This window comes from Manis javanica, chromosome 6 (assembly GCF_040802235.1).
Source record: "Manis javanica isolate MJ-LG chromosome 6, MJ_LKY, whole genome shotgun sequence".
NCBI classification, from domain to species: Eukaryota; Metazoa; Chordata; class Mammalia; order Pholidota; family Manidae; genus Manis; species Manis javanica.
The window spans coordinates 49,759,474-49,786,896 of record NC_133161.1 but is presented as its reverse complement, the minus strand read 5'-3'; the positions used below and the strand labels follow the sequence as shown (position 1 = coordinate 49,786,896).

Here is a 27,423-nt window from a genome sequence, read left to right as displayed (position 1 = left end):
TTAGTGGTTCTTTCTAAAGTAGTTGTTCCAACAATTAAATATTTGATGATTTCAGTAAGGACATTAGTTATAAAAATTTAAGAGGGCAGGAATGGAGTAGAGGGAAAAGTGTGGCCTCTGAAGTCATAGACAAGGCCATTTTAACCCTGGCTCAGGTTCGTACAAGTTTCAGTTTTCTTGGCTGTAAGATGGAGATAAGGATAGGGTTTTTTTTTTTTTCAGTGTGTATAATTTTATTTTAATATAATCTAAACACATACCATTTAGAAAATACCAAGAAAAATTTAGGTAGAAGAGTTGATGCTATTGCATTTGGATAAAGCTGGCAAGTTCTTGATACTAACATAGCCCAGGAAGCACAACCAAGGAAACCTAACACATTGGAATAGATGTTGTGGCGTTTGGCCCCCAGTTTGATAGCTCTCAGAGTTAACCTAAAGTTGTCAATGTTTGGTACCAGATGTAAAATGTCATCGGTTACCCTGCAGCCATTAAGACTTCTGATGCATATTATATCTAAAGTTTTAAGCAGACTGTCATCTTGCAAGTCTAAGTCTCTGGAACGGTCTGCAGGGCTAATCTGGTAAACAAAATATCAGTCTCTATCCCATCAAACCGGTTCAAAAAACTGGTATGAATGCCTCTTCAACATCTCTTAAATCTTTTACTTCTTCCTGTAATTTCAATTTATCCTAGAGTGAGGTTGAAAAAGTCACTTCGATCAGCCTGTCTTGGTGCAACACAAGCGCATCAGTATGAGCACCTTTTGTGTGCGCTCCAAATCTGTGAGAATCAAATGGATAAATTTTTCCTCCAGCATTTTCGGTTACAGATTGTGGAAGATCCTGGCTTTCACTGATTTCTTTTATCTCCCCTTTTACCAGGTAATTGAACTTTCCCCAAATTAAAATCCTGTGCTGCAGTTCTTCCTCTTCAGAAACCCCAAAGGGCTTCAGAATCTCAGGTCATTTCGGTGTGAGAAGACAATGGTCGCCTTGGGGGCTGCCAAGCTGACAGGAGAGGTAGCGCCATCGCCCTTCTGCGCAGCTGTGGCCAGCCCCGCGCGGTAACCGGAAAGGCGTCTCCTGCGCCTGCGTCCGCGCCCAGCACCGCCTTGTCATCCCAGCCGGCGGCGGCCACCCTGGGCACGATCCACAGAGGGGCACGGAGGGGGGCCTGCCTCAGCCCTGGGTCCAACCCCTGTGTTAGTTTTTGTATTGCTGCTCTAACGAGTCACCACAAACGTGGTGACTTAAGCAAATTTACCCTCCGACGTCAGAAGTCCCAAATGGGCCTCACGGGGCTAAAACCAGGATGGCAGCAGGGCTGTATCACCCCTCTTCCCTTGGTTTTCCAGCTTCTGGAGGCTGCCCACTGTTCGTGGTGGTGGCCCATTCCGCTTTGCAAGCACAATGGTGACCTGGGTCTGCACCTCACTTGGTGAGTCAGCTCTCCCTGTCACACCTCTCCGACCCTGACTCCTGAATAGGGGTCCTGTGTTGACATTGGGCCCACCTGGGCAATCCAGGAAGTCTCCCCATCTCGAGGTCCTTAACTCAGTCCCGTCTACCAAGTCTCTTTCACCATGTAAGGTAACAGTCACAAGTTCCAGATTAAGATGTAGACAGCTTTGGGGGGCCATGATTATTCTGTGAACCACACCTACTTTATAAGGTTGTGAGGATTCAAAGTAAAGATATGTATGAGATCTGGTCATGGAATCTGTTCGTTGAGGAAGCCTCTATAAAAGCACACAAAGCACAGCACACAAGGCCCAGAGCTTGGTAAGGTTGCACGGCTTCTCTTGCTGTTCCTTCCTGCCTTGGAAGGGTCTGGGGAACATTGGTCTCTTGAATCACATTCTCTTGCCAGCCTGTTCTCTACTGTGTTTACAGCAGTAAGGTAGCCTTGGTCAGAGGAAAGAAGTCCAGACAGGAGATTAGCAGTGGTCTAAAAGAGGGGCAAAAACAGTGGAACTATTCTACTTTGGGGTTGATTTGAGAGTATTACGGGCATTTGTGGCTTAATCGGTATTTTCCCAGATTGGGGACCTGGGAGGACAACGGACCACCATAATAGCAACTAAGTTGCATTTCTCAGGCTTAAGCCCCAGCCTGCAGAACTGCAGGATCCCCAACCCTCACCCTAACTCCACCCAGAGCTTTCTGGTTCCAGTGGAAACATGGGGCAACTGATGAGCTATCCCAGCTGCGGGCTACATTTCTAATTGCAGCTCTTCAGCAGTGGCTCCCACCTGTGCTCTCCAGCACCTGTCACCTTCCCCACTCCTGTGCTGATGTGCTGGCAGCCTCAGAGGAGCCTGTGACTAGGGCCATGTTCTGAGCCAGGCCACTGTCAGGCCTGTGCACACCTACCCTTCTCCAGGTCTCCCTCTCTGTTATAGGCTCAGGCTCCCCGGACTGGGTTTACAACTTCTACTGCCACCACCCACCCACATGCCAGTTGTGCAGGATTGTGTGGCCCATCCAGGCCTAGTCTCCGCTGAAGTCACCAAAGCCATTCCTTCCTATTGTCCTGTCCTCCACCTTCCTGCAACCAGGTAACAAGAGCACCTTATCCTGGTGGCTGTCTATGTGCGTGTCTGTTACAACATTCCAACAGATGGCAGTCGAGAGCTCTGAGGAAAGAGCACCTTTCATAATTCACAAAAGGCTACTATAACGATTAACAGCAGAGTTCCTGAGCTATTATCCCTCCCCTGGTCCATGAAAGCCCTGTGCACCCTACGCCCTTTACCCCAGCACAAAGGGTCCCGAGAAAAAATGCTAGCATTGATAAGCACAAAATGCCCGGCGTGTACTCCCACCCAGGCTAAAGGAGAGACGCATACTTCTGTGCCCCCACCCCAGCACCCTCCCTTCTTTTCATCCCTGGCCCCTTCCCTGGAGAAGAAGCTCTCCACTGGAATGCAGAATGGATGAAGCCTCAGACTCTGCCTTTCTTCCCCAACCAGCTGTTGAAGGTGCTACCCGTCAGATCTATTGGGGTCAGGGGTTGGTTTGATTTTCCTAAGTAGTAGAAGTTCCATGACTCCATAAGTCACTGCAAACAAGGGGGTGCCTGTGCAGGCCTCAAGGAGTGACAATCAGGGGTGCATTAGGTGGCCTTCAATGTGCAGAGTGAAACAAGAGGTGTAAGAAAGCTCAGGCTGCCTCTTCTTATAGAATGAATCACACTGAGCAGAGTGTGAAATATTAAAGAGCAGAGCGCAGAGCATTCTGATGGTTTAAATGGCACTCACTGCCCGGGAAAGCAGACGCCACGCTGTGTGGTTGCAGGGAGTCACAGACCAGGGCAATGGCGAGAGTGTCACCACAGAGAGAAGAAGTTGTCAGTTGCCAGTTCTGTCAATTAGTGGCTGCATGGTTTGGTGGAACAGGTGACACCACAGAGAGAAATGGTTTCTGTGAAGGACCCAGTCTGTGTGGGGATGAGCTAGTTAGTGACTGACAAAGAATGATGAAGTCACTGATGGATTTGGTGATGAATGGCTATGACTGACAACTTGGCAAACATAACAGCAAAGAGATTCCTGCAAGGGAAAAGCCTTCTGACCCTCTCCCTCCTTTTTCCCAGAACTGGGAGTTGATGAAGGTACACATGTGCACAGGTGTGCATGTGCACAAATACTTAGGCTCCTGCAGAGTAAGGATTCTGAGATTCTTCAGTCATCTTACGCCACATACATCGTTGTCAGAGAGCAGTGTTAGGAATATGCCTACTTTACCTAAAACTCCATTTCTTAGCTTTTTCTCTGAAATGGACCAAGTCTCAGCTATTCCATTGCTTTCCAACCACTGCTCTCTCTAAACATTAGTAGCTATACCAGGGATACAGAGAAGAATAGATGTATAATAATACCATCTGACTTTTTGTACTTGGATATCTTTCCTATACATTATTACAGCTGAACCTATCACTATTAGGGTGCTGTGGAGAAAAACAAAAGTGATGGCAAAGTACTTTGTAAATAATTAAATACCAATCGTCCATCCTGGTAGTGCTCAAGAGGAAAATAGCCACAGGCAATTTTAAGAGCTTTCATCATAGGTAAGCCACCATAAAATCTGTTAACATCAGCCCTCCCTTTAAATTATTGTTGTCTTTTAAAAATGTTGCTGTGCTAAATTGAAAGGAGCAGAGCAAAGGTTTCAAAGAAAGTGGTTAAAAGGGCTTGTTACAGGCTCCTTTGGCAGGAACGAAGAGTGCAATATTAACATTTGATTGCACCAACTTCTTCACCAAGTCATTTTATGACATTGGATTCTTTTTCTTGACCTTTTAGCTAATATGCAGATTCATGCTTCTCCTGAAGATACCCCCACCCCACCTGACCTCTTAGCATCTCATCCCTGATAGAAAACCTTACCCAAGAGGTATTTTTCCCCATCCTTTTAACAACTGCAATAATCAGCACTTAATCTAAAAGGTTAAGAACCACCTACATTTTTATTTACTTGTTTTGCAAAAGAACAAGCCAAGTACAATAGTGAATTTTTGTCTCTTCCTTCCTGCTGTGAATTAATTCTACCTAATTTTATAGTTACCACATGGCAGGTTAGTGGCTTTTCCCTCTATTTAAACAAGGAGAGGTAGTTGGCACTTTTGTCACTCTTTTTTGGCTTATTTAAGATTGCCTAAAAACAGCCAATGGTCTTGTAATAAGGGGCAAGTCCCCTTCCCCTAGGAATGTCACATCCTTAGATGGGCTGAGCCTTGAAGCTGAGAAGAGAGGAAGGGATCCGCTACTGTCACTAACCCTCACATGCTCTGTCGGGGGACAGGGATGATTCCTCAGACATTTGGGGGTTACAAGCAGTAGCCTGGTGTGGATCCAGCCATTCTGCTCCAAAGGGTGTCTTGGAGGGAAATGAGCCTCCTTATGTATGTTTACATCCAAAGAGGTATGTCATTAAAGGGCTATAGTGCTGGCATGGGACACCCATAATGAGCCAGTGGACACTGATTGCCTTTTCTGAGTGACCCAGGCCCAAGAGACATGATGGTAGGCCAGCAATGGTGAGCTCATCACTGGTTCTAGGTCATCAAAGCCTTTCACTTGGGTAAAGAGGTCATATCAGACTGCAGGATCACCAGATATCAGTGGTGAAATCTGCCCAGGTCACCACAGATGATCTGACAGTGGATAGAAAGAGGGCATCAGATGATTGGATGGCCCATTTGTGGGGATCATTTTTGCCCCTGGCAGGCAGCTTTGAAAACATTTGGGGGTTATAGTTAGGGAAATTATTAGTGGGTTTGGAAATTATACAAAACTTTTGTGAACTTATAGTAAAGTAATTTTGAATTGTTTTCAATGGATTATTAACAAGAATTAAATATTTAAATGTCATTGATTTTTTGAAAATTTTGTAAGATGCCGGTTGGCTGTTGAAAGTGTCAGTCTGTGAAAGGATATAAATGTTGGGAGCTTTTGTGTGTGGTGCTAGAGAGCACATGGGGCATACGTGGAATGATTGGCTGGCTTTAGAGACCCAAGCACACTATAGGCCACTACCCAGTAATGCTCTGCTGAACATTCCAGAATATGGAAAGGAGATCAGTGTGTCCTGACAGAGCCTTAAATTCCAGTTCCAGTGGTCCGTTTCCAGGCAGAGCCTGTGCCCTTCCATTCATCCCTGAGGTAAATATCTATTGACTGTCCTTTCTCTCTCAGCTATTGGCCTCCACGCTGGAGATAGAGCACTCACCAAAGAGCTGTCCTTGCAAAACGAGGTTTGTAGCAAAAGAAAACAAACAAATACTAGCAGATAAGCTAACGTCAGGTGAGGATGGGTGCTATGAAGAGAAATAAAGCAGGGAAGGTCATTTAGACAGCATGACCAGGGGAGGTCCCAGAAGCAGGAGTGGCCAGTAAAGGTCCCCAGGGTGGTTGCGGAACTGTTAAGAAGCCGCTCTGACTGGAGTGCAGAGAGTGGGTCAAAGAGTCACAGAAGATACAGGAGGGGAGATAACCAGGAGCCAGGTCTGCTAGGGCCTAGGTGGGCCATGGTAAGACATTCAAATGTAATTTTCTGTAAAATAGAAGCCGTTGGAGGGTTGAGCAGGGGAGCAACTTGATTGATTTACTTTGTTAAATCAGCAACCTCTGTCTGCCATGGAAGGAATGGACTGTAAGTGGTGGTCAAGGTAGGGGGTTTGGGGGGGAGGGGTGCCAGTGCCAGTGTGAAGAGGCAGTGACGTGTATTTTGGAACTGTGGCAGTAGAGATGGTGAGAATTGATCTGTTCCAGTACATTTTGAAGCTGGAGTCAATAGGAGTTGCTGCTGGATTGAATCTGGGCGCAAACAATCCGTGATGACTCTACAGTATTTGACCTGAGCAACCGGTAAACAGAGGTGCTCTTCACTGAAGTGGATAAGACTTGAGGGGGACCAGGTTTTGAGGGGGAAATAAGAGTTAAGTTACTGATATGTTAAGCCTGAGACACCCACTAAATTACCAAGTGGAAACGTCAAACAGACAGCTAGAAATGGAGACAGGGGTTGGGGGGAGAGGTCAGGGATGAGGTGTTAATTTGGGAGCCAGAGTATATAGATGGTGCCCAAAGCTGTGGGCATGGCTAGAGAAGATGTTCATGGCCTAGCCCTAGAGCAGTACCCAGTGAGAGGCTGTGAAGGTAAGGAGCATCAGCCAAGACGAGGAAGGAGAGGCCAGGGAGGTCAGAGGTAAATCAGGAGAGCATGACGAGAATGGGAGGGTTACAGCAGGAAGTAGGGTGTAATCAATTCTGGCAATTACAGTCAGCATGGAGGAGGACTGAAAAACAAACCAAAATAAATGGAGTTTTATACAACAAAAAAATGCAGTTTTATACAAAAAATATGCAATTTCATACAAAAATGATGCAGTTTTATACAAAAAGAAAATGCAGTTTTATACCAAATAAAAAAAAATTATGATGAGGACTGTGAATCAATCAAATATGAGATTTGGCAACATGGGGGAAAAGAATGTTTTTTCAGGGGTCACAGCATGAATAAAAGCCTGACTGGAAAGAAAATAGAGAGGAAGTAGAGACAGTGAGTGTAGGCAACTCTTGAGCTTTCCTCTGAATAGAGGGGGAGAAGTCAGACAGAAACTGGAGGTGATGTGCGATCAATGGAGGATTTTTTAAAAAATGGGAGATATTGCAGCGTGTTTGCTGATGGGAAAATAGCAAAAAAAAGTGTAGTGAATTAAAAGTTTAAACGAAGCCCTGAACAATAACTCAATTTCTTAAAACTTTTGGGCTGAATACTACCCTTTCTTCCCCATCTCCTTCACTAATACCTGGAGTGTAAATTGGTAAGGGTCCAAGATTTAGAGCAGGTACATGGCAGCAGTAGGCAGTGTATGCACCCAAATGTCCAAGCTTCTTATAAATTATTACCTTATTATATTATGTCATTTAGCAACAGGATTTTACATTTAATTTTTATTTATGTTCTTCAATCTGTCTCTTAAAAAAAATCTCTTAAAACAGGAAAAGGACCAAATTGGACCTTTGTGTGGTGGATAACTAACATTTCAATAATGACACCTAGTGGCAGAAGATAGCACTAGCTGAAAAGAATTGAATTCCCGACCGAGCCAATTTTCCTTTTTTTTTCTTCTCAGGGGATTGTATTGGAATCTGACTTTGTATGAAGTGAACATCCCTAAAGTTTCGTGCAGTTGTACGAGGAGGAAAATCCCCCGAGAAAGGGAAAAAGCCATTTTTCTGGCAGGTAGGATGGGGGTCCAGAGTCTTCAAATTTAATTTGAAACTATTTAATAAACTATTTCTTCATCCTCTGAGCTTATCTGGTGCTTTGTGGGGCTGGGTTCTCCCCTGTCCTGAAGTTTATGAGGAGAAGCTTGGGCTGTTACATACATTTCTTTTGCTGAATAAACTGAGATGAGGGTCGGATGGACTCTGGCCAACAGAAGGTCACACCTGATGATTTTGAACTGTTAAGTTAGGGCAGTAGCAGGTGTTTACTTCCAAAGAATTTTGGTTGGCCCTGAATTTATAGCTCCTCCCAAGTACCCTGAAAGAGCACCACAGTCTGTTTACAATTTCATCTTTTCTGCCAATAGCTTGGTACTGCAGAAGGTCCTTAAATTCTGCAACTCCCCAGATGTGATGACTCATGCAATGCCATTAGTGCCCCAGGGACATCATATTATCATATTATCAGTCTTTATTTTAAATAATGAAAAGATAAAACTGTGCAGATAGATGAAAACATCCAAAATGAAAAAGGGAGTTACACAGCTGAAAAAATGTTTCTTCCCTGAAATATTTACCCTAATAATATTATAAAAGATCATCACACATTTGGGAATATACTGGGAATTAGAAGATAAATAAAATTCATGAGTTGGGCTTACAAATCGACTTCTGAGTTGGATTTAGAGGCAAATAAAACATGAAGTAAAGTACCACTAACTCTCTAGATTTGCAGTAGTTTGGTTTTCAAGTTCTTTGTGAAAACAGAATTTTCTTCCCATCTTGTTCCAGCCCGGTATGTATTTTGTATTAACTTCATTCTTGGCTCCTTTAATGTGTAGGGAAAATTTTGTGTTTCATTGGAAATTGCATCATCTCTACTCTAGAGGACACCCTATGGGGTTATCTGATTCTGATTATTTGGAGGCTCTTGTAACTCTGTAAATTGTAGATTATTGATAGCAATGTAAAATAGTTTTTGTTTATAGAATGATGAATTCTGTCCTGTCTGGTAGAGGTTCAATTGACTTCATTTTCCCACAGTGAAAGAAAGGGACCGGTGGTGCCTCCATTTGTACGTTCATTTCAATATTCCTGCTCTTTAAATATGTTTGTTTTTCAGTTTATCCCTTAAACTGTTTCCTCATTAATAAAATATTTATACATTTTTACTTTTATATCTGTATTTGTCATGATTCTAGCCTATTTTGAAAATTATTTTCTGAAATTATTTTTGAAATTATCAAATTAGTTAAAAGTAATCTTTTTGAAAATTATTGTCTCTGTCCTTCTTAAAAAAGTTCTTACCTTCTATTTTATCTTGCCTTACTGTATTTTAAATAGCTTTTAAGTTGCCTTAAATTCTTTCTGAAATGAATGCATAAATAGTAAATGCTTAATAATCAGAATGTTTAGGTTTCTCTAAAGTTCTTTCTTTGATATTCTATTCATCTGGGAACAGGAAGGTCAGATATAAGTTTTTTGTCTCACATCACTTTTTTTATTGTGGCAAAATACATGTAACATTTGCCATTTTAGTCATCTTTTAAGGCATATGCTTTTTAAGCAACAGGGTATGAGAATTCCCTGAGAAAATACAGTTGACCCAAGAAATGCTGATGTCTTAGCCATATTCCAAATTCAAAATTTAACCCACCTGGGCATTAATTTGCCACTGGAGTTCTCCACCAGCTAGTCCATTTTCACAATTTGGAATGTTGGGAAGGAAGAAATTTCCTCTACCCCTTGAGGTTCTTCTAGCTGGTCTAAGAATAAAATTTACATGAGACAGATTGACAGAAGGAAAAAAACTCAAAGGTTAATTGCATATGTATGGGGAAGCCATAGACATGGGTTCCAAAGACAGTCAGGGAGAATGAGGTTATATGTCCTCCTGAACTCAGGGGCAGGGAGTAGGGGGTCAAAGGAAAAGGGAAGTAATTCAGAGGAATAGGAAAAGAGCAAATGTTTGGTAAACAAAATACTTGATGGGCCACACAGACACAATGGGGCACAGAGAGAAATTTTAACAGACTTTGTCATATTTCCTTCCTGTCTGTCACCCCTAGTTTATATTATAATATAGTTATCTATGAACATCTTTCTATGTTGATAGATAATAACCTACTAGTGAGGGTGAGGATTTAATAATACCGGTAACTGTTGAACCACTGTGTTGTAAATTTGAAAGCAGTATAAGATTCTGTATCAACAATACTTCAATTAAAAAAAGAATAATATAGCCCTCCATGGTGACAGCTCTCCTCCTGGAGCAGTTTCTTCATCTAAATTCTTTTTGTGCAGTTGTGGGAAGGGGATGGTGGTGGAGGGTGGTGGTCAAAGTGTCTTCCTAAAGCTTTTGGGTTTTGATGGTTTCTAGCTCAAAATAATGTGCATGTCACAGTGGCACATCTTGGAGAGGCCTACCTTTGGTCCCTACAGGAATAAAGTGCATTATTAACATGTCGCACTTGGGTAGAGAGCACAACACGGGTTACCCCACTTCTACTGTCACTGCTGGGAACCACAAATGCTTGTATGTTTTTGAAAAAGTGATTCAATAATGAAATTCCTTATAATTACCATGCTACTTGTAGCTATAGTTGAGCAGGGAAGAAAAATGGAGTAATCAACTGTAACTCTGGGGGAAAATTCTGGGACAAATTACCTTTGAGACTGACATCAGTCAAAGGGAGAAACAAAGTGGGAGAAACCTGTTTATTTCTTACAAGCAGTTGTCCTGCATCTCTCTCGACCTGGCTGCAGAAGAGAGAGCTCCACCCAGCCTCTCCAGTCCAGATAAGCCCTACCAATTACCTACTGATACGGAGATGACTACTTCTCTCCACCCCTTGGAAACACCTATTGATGTGGAGATGCACTAAAGCCAGGCAAGAGGTTCTGGAAATACTACAATTTTACTCACAGCAACTTGATACTGGACACTTGTTGATGCCAGGGTTCTTGTTCATGGAGTTGAAGAATGAACTTCGCAAACGCTCAAGGTAGGCAAGCTTAAAGCGATAGGACAGAGCTCCTGGTGCCTACCAGGAGGGGACAAGAGAGTCTGTGGCTGGGCTTTGCCTAATGATATATATCTTATTTTTAAACTGAGTTGCCTAATTTTTTACTGGTTCCCACCAGAATGCTGTCTTTTGTTTTAACCAATCTCACTAAAGAATGCCTATATTCCTGGTTTGGCATTTTTGCCCTAAAGAATTAGTGTGACTCTGACTTTGCTCAATGTTTAACATGGAATTTCGGTAGGAGTTTCTTTGCACATTATTACATTATCCTGACCATAATTATCCTGCTTTGCTTTTTCCAGAGGCCTTCTTCCTACTCTGTCTAAACCCACAGTCCTTGTCACATTGTGATCTATGCTGACTTTGATAGTTTTTGCTTCAGGAGTTGGAAAAAAGGGGGAAGGACTAGTTTGAAATTGGCCATGGTTTTTAATCATCTGTGTAACTCAAGACACAAAAGCCTGAGTGTTTTTTTTAAAAGAACTTGAAGAAGTGGCTTCCTTTTTCATTTATTTTTATTTTTTTAATTGAAGTATAGTTGGTACAATATTATGTTGGTTTCAAGTATACACAGTGGTTCAACAGTTACCCATATTATTAAATCCTCACACCCTCCAGTGCGGTTACTATCATCATAGGAAGATGTTACAGAATCATTGGCTATATTCTCCATGCTGTTCTGCCATCCCCCTGACCAGCTTATATTATGACTGAGATTCTTGTGCTTTATGCCCCTCACCTTTTTCATTAAAAAACAGTGAAAAGAAAGCTTCCTCTTTTTTCATTTAATATTTAAGTGGCCCATTGGAGGTAAACACCAGGCTGTTCTTGTCTGGAGGCACCTAGTCTGGGGACTAGGCCACGTTGGGCCCTGACCACCTTGGAGGGCAGAGAGAGTCACTTGGTCAGCACACCTGTTAACCACTCACAGCACCTGGGTCAGAAAGCTCTATCTTGACCATGCAGCATGGTTGATGAGATCACAGCCCTTAGAGTGTCCAGATTTATAGCAAGCTATAATCTTTCATCCTCCTACTCAACTGCTGAGCCAATGCCACATACTGTTGGTCTTGCTTATGGCAGAAAGGTTATCAATTTTTGCATCATTTAGAGTATCTTCAAGGTTATCGATTTTTACATCATTTAGGGTAGGTTGCTATAGCAATGGATGGAGTAAGGAGGTGAGCCCAGAAGATGTGAAGTGGGGCCCAGAGATGTGTGCTGCCAAAGGTGGAGGAGCAGCTACAGGTAAGTTGATCTTGGAGTATTTTCTGCTTTGTGATTTTAGCATTTCGTTTCATCTCCCACCTTGCATATTGAGTATTTCTCATCCCTCAGTTGGTCTTCCAGAGTTATCCTATTTTTCCTTCACCAGGCCTTTCTTACCTAGTATCCTGGAAGTAAAACTATGGCCCTGCAGCTTTCCCTCTGAGAAGAGAATCTTTGTCTATTATCTAAGTGGGCAATGTCTTTGAATTTTTTATCTGCCCCATTGCGGGCATGGGGAAATAAAATAACCCTTTGGTGGAAAATGAGGAAGAAGTGGGAAAATGTATGTGAAATAGACCTGAACACCCATGAAGCAGACATTAGGGAGCACTGGAAGGCTGTTGTGTAGTGTTAAAAGGAAATACACAAGCCCAGCATGGGGTCACTGCTGCCAGGCCAAGTCACCAAAACAGATCCTAGTACTTAAACCCACCTACAGTTTCAACCTCCCCCAGAAATGTAGTCAGTCAGGCATTTTCTGAGTAGCATCTTGGATAAGATCATCTGTCACTTGAGCCACGCCATCTGCCCTAAAGGAAGATGGGGTCATCTGCATGACAAGCCCCCTGCTCCTCCCCCAAAGAGAAAGTGACCTGCCCAAAACAACCCCTCTTTTCTTTTGCTAGTAACTCCCCACTCACCCCCCCTTCCCCATCCTCTCCCTCACCCCCTGCCTATGAAAACCTTCCATTTTGGTTAGTTCCTGGGAGCATGTCTGTCTGCCAGAGGGAAAGTTACCCAATTCATGAATTGCTTAATAAAGCCAATTAGATCTTCAAATTTACTTAGATAAATTTTGTTTTTTAACAGTAGAGAATGAGTGATTGGGGGTATGACCCCTTCTACAAGTTGCTTTATCCCCCTGAACTTTACTCTTCTAATTTCTAAAGTAAATGGGTTGAACTCTCTAATCTCTAAAGACTCTCCTGGGCCTGACACTGTTGAAGAAGAAGGAGGTAGTTAAGAAAGGTTGACATTGTGCAGGATGGATTAAAGCATGGACATCGAAGGTATAGAGGGCCAGATGAAGTCTGTCACCTCTGGAGACCAGGCCCTAGTGGATGGAATTAGCATCTGGACTGAGGCGGCCAGGACAATGGAGGAGAAAGAAACAATATAAAGGGCATTTTAAGCATGAAACCAATATGATTTGGTGATTAGGTGGTCAAGAAGGAAGAAGAATAAAAATGAACCAACCCTGGATTTAAAGTTCTGAGTTTGGGTGCTTCATAGACTGTCAGAGCAAAGGGTCCCACCAGACCTGGAGACAGAGGATCCCGGCCCTCACCCTAGGCACTGATGAGCTGAGGGACTGCCGGCAAGACCAAATAAAGAGAAAAGAAAGAATGTTGTTGCCATTCCTGCAATCTAGGAACCTGGGAGAAAAAAACCAACTGGACAGGTGGGGAGAAATAGGACCAAAAGGCAGAAATAGGTCAAACAAGCTGAGGATAACAGCAGGACTGGCATTTGGGATTGAGTGAGAGGAAATAATCAGTTAAGAGACTCAGAGGTTACTCATTCATTCATTTAAAACATTATGAGCATTTATTATGTGTGAAGCATCAGTTAGATGGGAGAGTTAAGGTCTCTGTCAGATGGGAAGAGTTGGGGGCTAACAGAGTAAGAGGCAAGAGAAGGAAGTTTAGCCATTGCCCAAGGCTAGGGATTGGGGTGAGGAAGAAGAGTCAGTGGAGAAAACCTTGGTGTGATTAGAAAAGCAGGAGGATAACAGAAGGCCAGGGGCCATTTAAAGATGGATGTCCACAGTGCCAAAGCCACAGGGACTTCAACAGGGGAAGAAAAATTTGATTTTAGGGAGTGGTTTTAGGAAGTGTCATTTTTAAGGCAGCTTTGAACCCCTCTGCTAAATCTTTCACAAAATATGATGCTTGGTGAAAACAAAACATTTGTGAAAGGCTTTAATACAGTGTCTTTGACACTTAGTGGATTTTCGGATCAAGAAGTCTGTGGCTATCTAAGGGAGAGGGATCTTACAAAATGAAGCTCAGACAAAATTTCCCTCAAGTCAAAAATGACCAATGAAAGAAGATCTCACGTGTCAAGAGCTAGCTGTGAATAACAGTTTCCTTGTTATTATTTTTAATCATAATCTTTCCTTAGAGGTGAGCAGAGCAGTGACAAAGTTAAATAGAACCTGAAACTGCTATATGAGCTGAGACTCTGATGATCTGTCAAAACTGGAGGTGCTTCCATTCTCCAGGACAGACCTTTCATCACTGCCATCATCATTATCATTATTATGTATAAAAAGAATCTGAAGTGTCAGGACACCCTGAGGCAGGATGGACAGAAGGATGCTACAATCCCTTTCTTCCCGACAAAATGCAAGATCATACATCACCCCCAAAGCCATCCGCACTGCTCCGCCCACTGCCTGAAGGAGCCAGTCTGAATTAGAGCACCAGAACCTGGGTATGTGGAGCTGGGGACACAGGAGTGGGGCCTTCCCACCCCAGGTCACCAAATCTCTGCCTGGGTAATTTCTCTTCCAAAAAGGGGAAAGTGTTCTGACCATTTTTATTGCTTTCTGGAGGGAGAAAATGTGAACATTTTCACAGACAAATGTCTCAAAGAGGAGACATTCAGTTATAACTTTTGGAGGCAATGATGGGTGAGATTTTTTCTTTAGCAGAAATATTTTTTAAGTTAACCAGTTCAATATTTTTACAGAGACATTCTTTATAGGAAAATTACAAACATTGCAAGTATTCTTCTGTAACAAAATCATTGTGTTCTGGGAAGTTATACAGAGATGCAGTATTTCCTTTCAGAAAAATAGATAACATGAAGAAATTTCTTATTTGACCTATCATATGATAATCTATACATATTGCATAGTATTTATATTAATATAATTAATTATGTATTAAACACAAACATTTTTTTAATATTTTTTATTTTTTATTTTGGTATCATTAATCTACAATTACATGAAGAACATTATGTTTACTAGGCTCCCCCCTTCACCAAGTCCCCCTCACATACCCCTTCACAGTCACTGTCCATCTGCATAGTAAGATGCTATAAAAACACTACTTGTCTTCTCTGTGTTACATAGCCCTCCCCATGCCCCCCACACACTATACATGCTAATCGTAATGCCCTCTTTCTTTTTCCCCACCCTTATCCCTCCCTTCCCACCCATTGTCCCCAGTCCCTTTCCCTTTAGTAACTGTTAGTCCATTCTTGGGTTCTGTAATTCTGCTGCTGTTTTAAACACAAATATTTTTATGTTGTGATCACATGAATGACTATATCAATATACATGATATTAATACACATAATCAGGACCTATAGTTGGTCAGCTAATTAAAAATTTCAGTTAAAGTAAAAATTTCATTAAAATAGATACACATATCTTCAATATTTTATTTTAACATGTAACATATAAATGCACATTTACTTTGCCAATCCTATGATTTAGGCTCTAATTTCAAGACCTCTCCTTCACTGTCATCTGTTGATTTGGGTACTGCCATCTTTCTTGCATTACTTCCACAAGACATCATTTATGATTTCCAGTTTCCTTTCTTGAAAAAGGAGCCGGGACTTAAAGGTACCTTTAAAACAATCAGAACGTGGGGACTTTATGAAGATTTTCTGCCCATCCCATATTTTGAGTCAATTTGACAATTCCTAATATGATAATTTTTTACTCAGTTTTATTACTGTAGGGAAGGAATTCTACCCCAGAGAAGTAATTTTAAAAATGGAAAAGTGTATGTGCAAAGATGGTTATGATCATCCATATTGATGAAAGAAAACTTTCATATTAATGACTATGAAATAATCTGTGGAATATATTCAACCATTCCTGTTAATGGCCATTTAGCTTGTTTCCATTTCTATTTTGCCACAAGCAGTGATTCCCGAACTATTCATATGTATATATTCTTTATGCAGATGACTTTCTCTCTTAGGGATAGAGTCCCCAAAATGGAATTAATAGGTCAAAGTATAAATGTATTTTAAATTTTTCTAGAGCATTCTGCTTCTGCCCCCCCAGCCTATTTGGCCTGCTTATTACAACTGAAAACTGGCCAAAACATCACAAGCAACAGGCTGAATACTCTGAAGAGTAATCAGCAGCAAATTGTGAAATGGAGTCAAAACTTGAAGAAGCAACCAGCAAGGGAATTAATTAGTTCCCCAATTATTTTTCATTTTTCTTTCACAGCTTTGCCAAGGGGTGGTCCCAGTTATGAAGCTGCATGACAGAGTAGCAGCCGGGATGGCTTAAGCTCCTACAGAAAGCTCATCTTTCTGGCCAAAGGAAGTGGAACTGGGGATCTCTGTGGACTGGTTTTAGCAAAGCAAATTCCCAAAATATGAGAGTGTTTGTCTCCTAGAGAGAACTTCTTTCTTCAAAAGTGGCTTGAAGGACAAATGAGATTCATGAATATTCTGTGGTACAAATAGCTTAGAAGAAGAGGTGTGTATAATAGAAATAGCTTGGAATTTAGTGCCAACTGGTGTGTGCCATTAAGGAAAACACTCCACCTCTCTCAGTTTCACTTTCCTATGGCAGAGTCACTCCTGAAAGCCTCTGGGGTCTGACTGTTGGACTTCCAATCCTGTTGCCATCACTTACTGATCTTTGATCTTGGGCATATTAATCAGTTTCTCTGTCCTTCAGTTTCAGCACCTTTATAATAACAATAACAACAACTCAGGTCACCATCTGTCTTAGTTTTCCTGGGATGGTCCTGGCTTACGTTTGTTGCTCTTCTGTAATTAATAGTCTCCTGGCTTTGGTGATAGATCACATATTCACTCTAATAATAGTACCCACATACTACAGGGCTGTTGAGGGAATTAAGTTAGTTATTATATATATATAGAGAGAGTTTTAGAATGATGGCAGGAAGTCAGGGTCATTACCATCCTTTCAGTATATTTGAGTGCCGGCTATGATCTGGGCGCTTCCCTAGGTGCTGGGCCATGGGGGGAATGGGACATACACTACACTCAGTGTCTGGGGCCTGGCATAATAGTTAAGTCACAGGTTCTGATGCTAGACTACCTGAACATAAATGCTGTATCTACTCTCTATTAGCTTTGCGACCTTGAGCAAGTCATTTTAGTTCATATCTGTCCTATGAGGTGTTACGAAGATTGAATGGGTTAATTTACAGAGCACTTATACTAGTGGACCAACACCTGGTATAGGTATACAGCAAGTGCTGTATAAATACTTGTTAAATAAAACATACATGACTTACATTCCAAATGTTAGGATGATTAAATGCATTGATATAGGCAATGTTTATATGCATTTACACTGTAGACTTACCTTTTTTGACTAAAGTTCATTCTGGTGGTTTTCCCAAAACAGAATAGGACTCCTCCAAAGGTGAATTGATGGCTCATCTGCTTCTAGAGGCAGAATACTTCCAAGAACTTTTGGAAGACATTTTTTTCTAGCTTAAAAGAAAATTACTACAGTCCCATCATATTCTCACAACAATGCTAGAAAGTAGATATTATGAATATGGATGGGTCTTTTAAGAAAACTGAGGCTCAAAGACTTGCCAGAGTCACAGAGTTTTGTGTCTTTTTCTTTGTCTTCAGCAAAGGTGTTAGGTGAATGCTGCATTTCAGTCTGTTTGCTAGAAGACAGAGAGCAAGTTTCATTTGCTGAGTGAGGCCAGAACAAGTTCAAACAACACATTAATAAAGCCAATGTGAGGAAGCTGGACTGTTCTATTGTCAGAGATAGAAATGCTGTAACAAAATGACACTTTCATTTGAAAGTAGGTAGCCTAGCTCCAGAGACCATATGTAGAAAATTGCAGTGATAGGAAGAGAAGAGAGCTTGAAGCTAAGGAGTGTGTGGACACAAGAGTCAGCCTGTCTTTCCTGGAGTGGGATGATATACCCTCCCAGGTGGGCCCCCCTGTAGCCTAGCTCTGTCTGACTTTGTGTTTCAGGACCCTCCCACCCAATAACTCCAGGCTTCCACAGATTTCGCCTATCATTGTTTCAAACAACTGCAAGCACAGGAGCACTTTCTTTTCTGTCAAGAGTCTCCAAACATTTCCAATGGCTCATGGCTGTGGGTATAATTCAGGTTTAGGTGACCAGAACCTGACTACAGTGACAACATTTATATGCCATAATATATGCACACCAATGCACTTAGCGATGTGTCCCCCTTACCCACAGCCTCTTAGAATATGTAAAATGTGCCTGTTATATATAATCCCTTTTATTTTGCCGTTTTCCCTGGAGTCTTGTAAGTGCTGTCCACTAATAGTTTATTTTTAAGGGTCTCCTTGAGAAAAGAGATAGCATTCGGGTCTTAAATCTAAAGACAACAGAGCCTGTCCCCATTTTAATATTCTTATACACCCAGAAAGAGACCCTGAAAAATGGGCTGCCTTTACCCTTGGTTTTCTCTTGTGCCCTAGGGAAGCTCTGATTTACAACTTGCCCCTGTAACTCCAGCAGAAGCTGTAACTGATGACATAGATCTGAATGTGGACTGATGTTTAATATCCCTGAAATAGACCACAAGCCTTTGAGCCATCTCCCAGCCTTCTCTGAATAAGTGTGTGATTTTTCACAGATCCAAAAGGAGAAGAATAAAGAGCATGGACTGAAAATCTCAGAATTGTAAAAGAGAAGAATCATAGACATTTTTCTCTTTAAATATTAATCATTTAAATGTGTGATTTTAAGGATTCATTAATCCTCCTTGACAGTCCTCACAAGGAAAACTTCCTTTCTTAATTCTGTTCCTGGACTTCCTTCCAGCTATTAGCTAAAGCCAGAGGTGAAGTTCCCTTGAACATTTCATCCACTGCTAGAAATCCTATGATTCTCTAAGTGAGCTGTTTTGAATTAATTATTAATCTGGTGGTGGGTGTGACTTTCTACCAGATTGTGAATTTCTAACTCTTGAGATGTCAGGAAAAAACACTTGTGAAAGAAGGAGGATAAGAGGACAGAGAATCTGAGAAAATGTTTTCTCCCTGGAAGCCCTTACTTGTCTTCATGCCATGGGAACAGCAGACCTGTCAAAACCCATTTATGATTAGTGTTAGTGACACCAGGAACTCTGGGAAATATCAGTCCTGAACAAAGGCAAGAGTGGTGAATCTCCATAAATTTTGCAAAAAGGAAGACATGGTTTTAATAAGTTGAAATACAGAATGTTATATATTAGTTGCTAAGCTCAAATTGTTCTATTGAAGGTGGTTTTTTAAAACAAATTTTATAAGGGTAAATTTCCATATATATATATTGATGGGAATGTACTTTTTTTTCCTGAAAATTGCCAGAGCTATACATGTCACTGGTTCTATCATGCTGATTTATGCCTGAACAGTGAGAGAGATTGAAGGATGAAGTATTCAGTGTTGTTGGTCAACTGACCACAGTTGTTTTGAGCATTTTTCCAGGGAATTAAAGCCTTACTGTCACCTGATGTTGTCACCGGTGGGAAATTGTACTATCTCTTGTTCTTAAGGAGGGACAGAGAGGGCCCCGTAAGAATACAGGCTTCTCCCACTATCCAAATGTACAACATTCTTATGAAACCATTCCAAAACTGAAATGACATAAAGTGAAGAATAATTACCATTAATTTACAAGAAAATGTTTGAACGTTCCTATAACCACAAAATAACCTCTCAGGCTTATGTGATAGTTTAGGACACATTTTGCTAACAGACGCACAAAATAAATCATGTTGCAACTGGGCTTTCCCTTTTGCAATGAGATCCATCCCACTGGCCACAAATCAACCCATTACCTGCCCCCAAAATGCTATGATCTAAGGGTGTTCTAATAAACATGTTAGAGAATAAGATATATAAGACATACTATGCTGATGGACAGTGACTGCAATGGAATGTGGGGGGGACTTGATAATATGGGTGAATGTAGTAACCACAGTGTTTTTTATGTGAAACTTTTACAAGAATGTATATTAATGATACCTTAATTTTTAAAAAAAGGTATATAGGACAGTGGAAGCTTTTGGGGGCTTCTTGCCATTCAGAAGCAGAGGAATAATAGGTCATGCCATACTTAGTAGTCAAGTTTTTGTTATACAGCTCTGTGCCATTCAGATTATTTTTTTGAGCTTGCTTTGGCAGTACATAGGTGAAATTATTTTTACTGGCATCATTTTAATTGGAAGGCTGCCTTGTTTGGTGGGAGACATAGCTTTGGAGTAACGCAGATGTATATTTTAACCCTGCTGTTTCCATTCCACAACTCTGAAACCTGAAGAGCTGAATATTCTACTGCTCTAACCTCCACTCCTCATTGGTAAATGTGGGTGATGATACCCAGCTACCAAGAATGAAATACCATATTTAAGTTCTTAGTAGAGTAGCTGTCCTGAGGAACATGCTTTGAGAATTAGAGACCTAGCAACTATGATCATCCTACTGTATTTAGTCTTCTTAAACAGGACATAAACTTTCCATATTTATTGGTGTCTCTTGCTTTTATTTTTCTATCTCTACCAGGTTTTTAAAATTACTTCCTTGGCAAAAATCTGTCTTGAGTTGTTAGTGCTCTTTTTTTCTGTGGTGAATGGAATTATTAGTCATTATAATTTTAACTTGGTGTAGTGATGTATTGATTTGTGTGCATTATATGCTGCAACTCTTTTTCATTCTCTTTATTTTATTGTACTGATTGACTTTCCTAAGTATATGAATAATAATGTAACAGCTACATTAGCTAAAAGCAAGTACAATCAGGAAACAAGCTTATTCCACCCCCCCCTCCAAAACCTATTAAATTTCTCTCTTTCCTCCTGCCCTGGACAAAATCTGTGGCAGGTCTCATGATTTCTCCAGTTAATCGTAGGTAGTTGTAATATTAAAACTCCTTAGTAATTGTTTTGGCTGGGTGCCTAACCTGTTAGAACTCTGGTCCAAGTGCTGGAGCAAGGTCCTGGACAAACCCTACTGGACCAGGTATTACTGCTTTAATTTCTCTATCTTAGAGCCTAGAAAGGGTCCCAGGAGAAGAGTCGTGGCAGCTGTGTGTGTGTGTGTGTGTGTGTGTGTGTGTGTATGTATGCACCAGGGTCTCAGGCTGGGGCATTTACCACCTGGTACAGAAGTACTTCCATATTTTGGTGATTGGTCCAGCCATACCGGTGTGGACAGGCACAAGATCAGCCTTGTTCTTAGGTCATAAAAAATACTCTGGTCACATCTAGTGCCAAGTCATTGATTAAGATTTTATCATATATTAGTCAAAAATGCTAAACTTTAATATTAAAGCCTTTCTTCAACCCCAGCTTGAGGAAAAAAGAGAAAGATCAGCTTCTCTCTTTCCTTACCTGTGCCTTCTGCTCCTTCTTTCCAGTTACCAGGATGACTGGTGACTGAAGGGTTGACAGGGTTGGGGGCCAGGGAGACAACTGATTAGAACCAGGAAAAGTGAAACTTCAGGCACAGATGTAATCTGGCACTGGTGTCTTTGATGGTGGCAGTATTGAATACTGACTGTAGAAAGTAGATAGTTACTGCCTACATTGCTAAAACTAATAAATCAGAGTGTGTGTTGACTAGTACTGTCTGTGATTGTGAGGATTTGGTGGCTGGCAGGATCAAATGTTAATATTGCCACCAACTGGGCACAGAATATAATGCAGCAGTTTCTTAGAGCAAACAGCAATATTCTGTAATTTTAAAAAGACCTTTAAAAAAGGTGGTTGAGGCAATATATATATATATATATATATATATATATATATATATATATCTTTTAAAAATAGTTTGGTGAGAAGATGAAGAGAGAAAGAGTAGCTAAAATGTGTGTGTGTGTGTGTGTGTGTGCATGTTTAAAATAATTTTCAATTATCAAACCACATTACCAAGAAATGCAAAGCATATAGAAAAAGAAAGAATAGAAAACAAAATCCCTCCACCCTAAACCAAATTTGGTTAAAATTTTGGCTTATTTTCTTCTAGAGTTTTTCCTGTAACAACAATAGTAATTAGTAGGTGTCACTTAGCAAGCTCCTAGTATAGGCCAAACAGTTTTTCTAAATGCTTTTAAAATACTATCTCAACAGATGAATGAATAATTAAAATGATTTGGTATATACATATAATGGAATATTATTTAGCCTTAAAAAGGAAATTCTGACACATGCTTCAACATGGATCAGCCCTGAAAACATAATGCTAAGTGAAATGATCCAGACACAAAAAGACAAACACTGAATGATCCCACTTATATGAGGTACCTAGAATAGGTAAACTCACAGACAGAAGGTAGAATAGAGGTCACATAGGGGGAGTGGGGTGTTGTTATTTAATGAGGAGAAGTTCTGTTCGGAATAAAGAAGTTTTCAAAATAATTGGTGATGACTGCACAATATCATGAATGTACTTAATGCCCCTCAGTTGTACACATAAAAAGGGTTAAATGTGTGTAAAAATGGTTTAAGTGGTAACTGTATGTCCTATATATTGTACCACAAAAACATTCTTATTTAAACCTCCTAACAGTTCTATGAGATGAATTACGCAACTCATCAATGGATCTGAACCTAAGTATCTGACTAAAGAGCCCAGGTTCTTTGCCCATATTTTGCCCATATTTTTAAAAAGAGAGAACAGTTTAATGAAACTCCATGTACCCATCACCTGTTTCAAAATATGGCAATTTTGTTTCATCTGTTCCCCAACCTACTCTCTGCCCTGCCCCCCTAGGATATTTTGATGCAAATTCCAAATAATGTGTCATTTAAACTGTAAATATTTCCATTATATATCTCTAAAATAGTAATTAAGAAAAACACAGGTGAAGGAGATTAAGTGGTGCAGCATAGGAAGTATAGTCAATAATACTGTAATAACTCTGATGGTGACAGATGAAAAAAAAAACATTTTAACACTTAAGAAAAAAAACAACTAACAATTCCTTAATATCATCAAGTGTTCTGTCACTGTTTGCATTTCCCAAAAATTGCCTTGTACATTTTTAACTTTGTTTGAATTAGGACCCAAATAAAACTCACACATGGTCATTGGTTGATGATTTTCATATCTTTCAACAAGTCTCCCTCCATCTTTTTTTGTTCTTACAGTTTTTAAATGACGTGTGTCATTTGTTCGGCTGAGCTTCTCATAGTTCTGAGTTTGCTCTTTGCATCCTTTGGATTCATTGACTGTGTTCCTTTGTCCCTTGTATTTCCTGTAAACTGGTAGTTGGATTTGGAGGTATCACCAGTTTCAGGATCTGCTCTTTTGGTAAGAAGTCATGGGTGGCACTCTGTACTCCCATCAAGACACACAGAATATCCAGATATCTGTTGCATTTTTGAGATGTTAGCCATCATTGATAATTATTGTCCAGAAACATGAATTTCACTGAGGACTGGGAAATGCTGATGTTCTCTCTTCATGTATTAGCTGGAATACTTTCATAAGGACAGTTTTTCCTTCATTAACTTCTTGGTCACCAAAGTACAGTTTGCACAGGAAGGGCAAGACAAATACTTGGTCATTTCCCTTTGTTTACAAGTTTTCAATTATGTGTCAGTTTCCAGGCAGTTTGTTTGTCTTAATGTCATTTTTTTAATTGAAGTATCGTTAGTATGCAGTCTTATATTGGTTTCAAATATACAACACAGTGGTTCAACGGTTACTCATATTATTAAATCCTCATCCCCACTAGTAGGGTTACTACCTGTCAACATAGAAAGATGTTACAGAATTATTGACTGTATTCTCCATGTTGTACTACTGTCCACATGACTAACTTATATTATGATCGAGAATTTTTGTACCCCTTTATCGCCCTCCCTACCCACTCACCCTAACCACTCCCCCATGTTAACCACTAGTCACTTCTCAGTGTCTATGAGTTTACCGCTGTTTTGTTCATTCTGTTTTGCTTTGTTTTTATATTCCACAAATAAGTGAAATCATATGGTATTTGTCTTTCTCCACATGGCTTATTTCACTGAGCATAATACCCTCTAGATCCATCCATGTTGTTGCAAATGGCAGGATTTCTTTTTTTGGCTGATTAATGTTCCATTGTTTACATGTACCACCTCTTCTTTACCCATTCATCTATTGATGGACACTAGGTTGCTTCCATAACTTGGCTATAGTAAATAATGTGATGATAAACAGAGGCTCACATATCTTTTCAAATCAGGTACTTTGTTTTCTTCGGGTAAATTCCTAGAAGTGGAATTTGGGGTCAAATGGCATTTCTATTTTTAGTTTTTGAGGAACCTCTGTTGGGGTGATGGGTTTGTTCTCCTTGGTTTTTGTTCCTGCTGCAACAAAGAACTGAAGGGCAGAGACATGGTAGTGAAGCAGAATGAAACTTTTATTTGAATACCTCTAAGGGAGGAACAGGCTAGAGTCAGGGTAAATAAAGGCAGGTTTACCTGCTTATCTGGAGTAGGGGCAGAGAGAGTGAAGACTTATGCTAAAGTCTGGAAAATAGAATGGAATAGCAAAGTGACAAAGACACCACTGGAAGAGCACAGAGACAAAGTGTAATACGTTGAGCAGTAAAAAGTCTTTTGAAAATACGCACTCCAAGAAACGGGAGTGTGGGCAGCCTCAGAGAGAAGGAGGTACACCCAAAAGCTGGGATTATATCTTTTAAGGAGTTTCAAGAATGGCATAAAGGTAAAGGGTCAGGGGGCAAAGGCTTGTCAGGAGGTCTCATGATGTTTATCTCTTGTGAGAGACAATATGTCATTGTCTATAACCAGTCCTCTAGGTAATTCTGTAGGAAAAACTTTTTGTTCCTCTCTAAGATAGTGGCCCTCCCAAGTATTGGGAACACACCAATTAGTACTGCTTGCCTTACCTTAAGATAAGTCATTGGCTAATTACCAAAGAATGTTAGTCTAACTTCCCAATTCTCTTTCAAAAGTGGAATCTTAGCCTTAAAATAAATTTCTCTTGTTCTTATTATGCTAATCTCGGCATTTTTTTAAGGAAAATTAATCGTGATGATTGTCCCTTGTCTCTGCCCTATCTCACCTTCATTAGCTAGAGCAAGTCTCAAGGTCAGCCCAGATTCGGAGCATGTGGAACAAACTCATTAAGCAAAGGGTGAAAGTCCTTTCTAGCTCTCTAATCTGATTAACTCCCTGAGTTCTTGGTAAGCTCCACGCTCTTCTCATCCCACTCCTTTCTCTCTTTCTGCTTTAACACCTCCATACTGCTTTCAACAGCATAGTAACAATTTACATTTCCACCAACAGTGTAAGAGGGTTGTCACTTCTCCACATCCTCACCAACATTTCTAATTCCTTGTCTTTTGAATAGTGGCCATTCTAACTGGTGTGATGTGATGTCTCATTGTGGTTTTGATTTGCATTTCCCTGGTAATTGGTGATGTGGAGCATCTTTCCATGTGCCTGTCGGCCATCCTTATTTCTTATTTGGAGAAATGTCTGTTCAGGTCCTCCACCTGTTTTTTAATGGATTTATTTGTTTTTTGGGTGTTGAAGTGTATAAGTTCTTTATGTATTTTCAATGTTAACCCTTTATCAGATGAATCACTTATAAATATATTCTCCCATACCACAGGTTGCCTTTTTGTTCTGCTGGTGGTGTCCTTTGCTGTACAGAAGCTTTTTAGCTTGATATATTCCCACTTGTTCATTTTGATTGTTTTCCTTGCCCGAACAGATGTGTCCAGGAAAAAATTGCTCAAGCTTTTGTTCAAGAGATTGTTGTCTGTTTTCTTCTAAGAGTTTTATGGTTTCATGTCTGTGGGTAAAATTGTAATATTTCCAGAATCTCTTGTGCAGCCTTAGGGCACCTCCATATCAATAGGTGTTTCCACGGGGTAGAGAGTAGACCATCTCCATATCAATAGGTGATTACAGGGGTGGGGGGAGTGAGGGTATATCTGGACCAGAGAGTTTGGTGGAGCCCCTTTTTTCAGCCAGGTGGTAAGAGATATGGGCAAGCAGAAGTGGATGACTGCTTGTAAGCAATAAACAGGTTTCTCCTGCTTTATTTCTCCCTTTGACTGATTTTGGTTTCAGAGGTAATTTGCCCTGAACTGGGCAAAAGATTTTCCCCCCTAGAGTTACAACTGATTTCATCTTCAAAGGTTATTTGCCTCAGGCTGAGAACACATTTTCCCCCTGAAGTTACAATGTCTTACAGTTTTAATGTCATTCTGAACTCATGCATTTAAACATATTTTATGTGTTTCAATCTGTTGTAGTCACTCTGGTACTCAGAATAATGCCTCTGAAAGATGTTCATGTCCTAACTCAGAAACCTGTGAATGTTACACTACATGGTAAGAGGAATTAAACTAGGAGATGGAATCAAGGGTGCTAACCATTTGACTTCAGAATAGGTTGATACCTTGGATGACCTGGGTGGGCCCAATGTACTCACAAGGGTCCTTAGAAGTAGAACAGGGAGGCAAAAAGGTGGGGTCAGAATTATGAGATGTGAGAACTCTGCCATTGCTGGCTTTGAAGATGGAGAAAGGTAGTGTTGGGGAGCAAGAGATGTCCTCAGCTCCTTGAGGTTCTTCTAGCTGGTCTAAGAATCAAATTGGCATGAGACAGATTAATAGGAGAAAAAAAGCTTGATTATGTATGTACAAGGAAGCTATAGACAAGGGTTCCAAAGACAGTCAGGGACAATGAAGTATATATGTCACCCTGAACCAAAAGAAGTGGGTAGGGGTCTGAGACTGCAAAAGAAAAGGGAAGCAATTCACAGGAATATGAAAAGAGTAAATGTTTGGTAAACAAAATACATGATGGGCCACACAGACACAATAGGGCACAGAGAGAAATTGTAACAGATTTACCACATCCATCCCTGTCTACTACACCTAGTTTCATTATAATATAGGTATCTATGGTGCTATCTTTCCTCCTGGAGCAGTTTCTCCACCGAAATTCTTTTTATTTAGTTGTGGGAGGTGGGAGGTCAAAATACCTTCCTGAGTCTTTGGGTTGATCGTTTTCAGCTCAAAGTTATCCACATGCCAAAGTGGCACATCTTGGGGCATCCTGTCTTTGTTCCCTATAGTGGTCAGGAGACAAGAAAGTCTCCAGAAGCTGGAAAAGGCAAGGAAACACATTCTTCCCTAAAGCTTCAGAAAAGCGTGCAGTCCTGTTGATACCTTAATTTTAGCTTGATGAGACCATTGCTGGAGTTCTAACCTAGGAAATTGCACATTGTATTGTTTTAAACCACTCAACTGTTGCAATTTGTTATAGCAACAATGGAGAACTAATGGAGTTACTAACCTTCTGATGCTTACATTAACATGTTTTGCAAATTGGCTTCAAAGTACTTGAATTTTCTTGCTTTCCTATAGGAAAAGATGTTTCAGACCCACCTATTGGTAAACTCTTAGAATTTGATTTCCACCTCAATT

The 27,423-nt window shown here is 40.6% G+C and overlaps 1 pseudogene; it reads right to left on the bottom strand.

Moving 5' to 3' along the window:
- Positions 1 to 238: 238 nt before the first annotated feature.
- On the bottom strand, positions 239 to 27,051 carry LOC140850248 (poly(A) polymerase alpha-like; annotated as a pseudogene).
- Between the last annotated feature and the right edge of the window lie 372 nt (positions 27,052 to 27,423).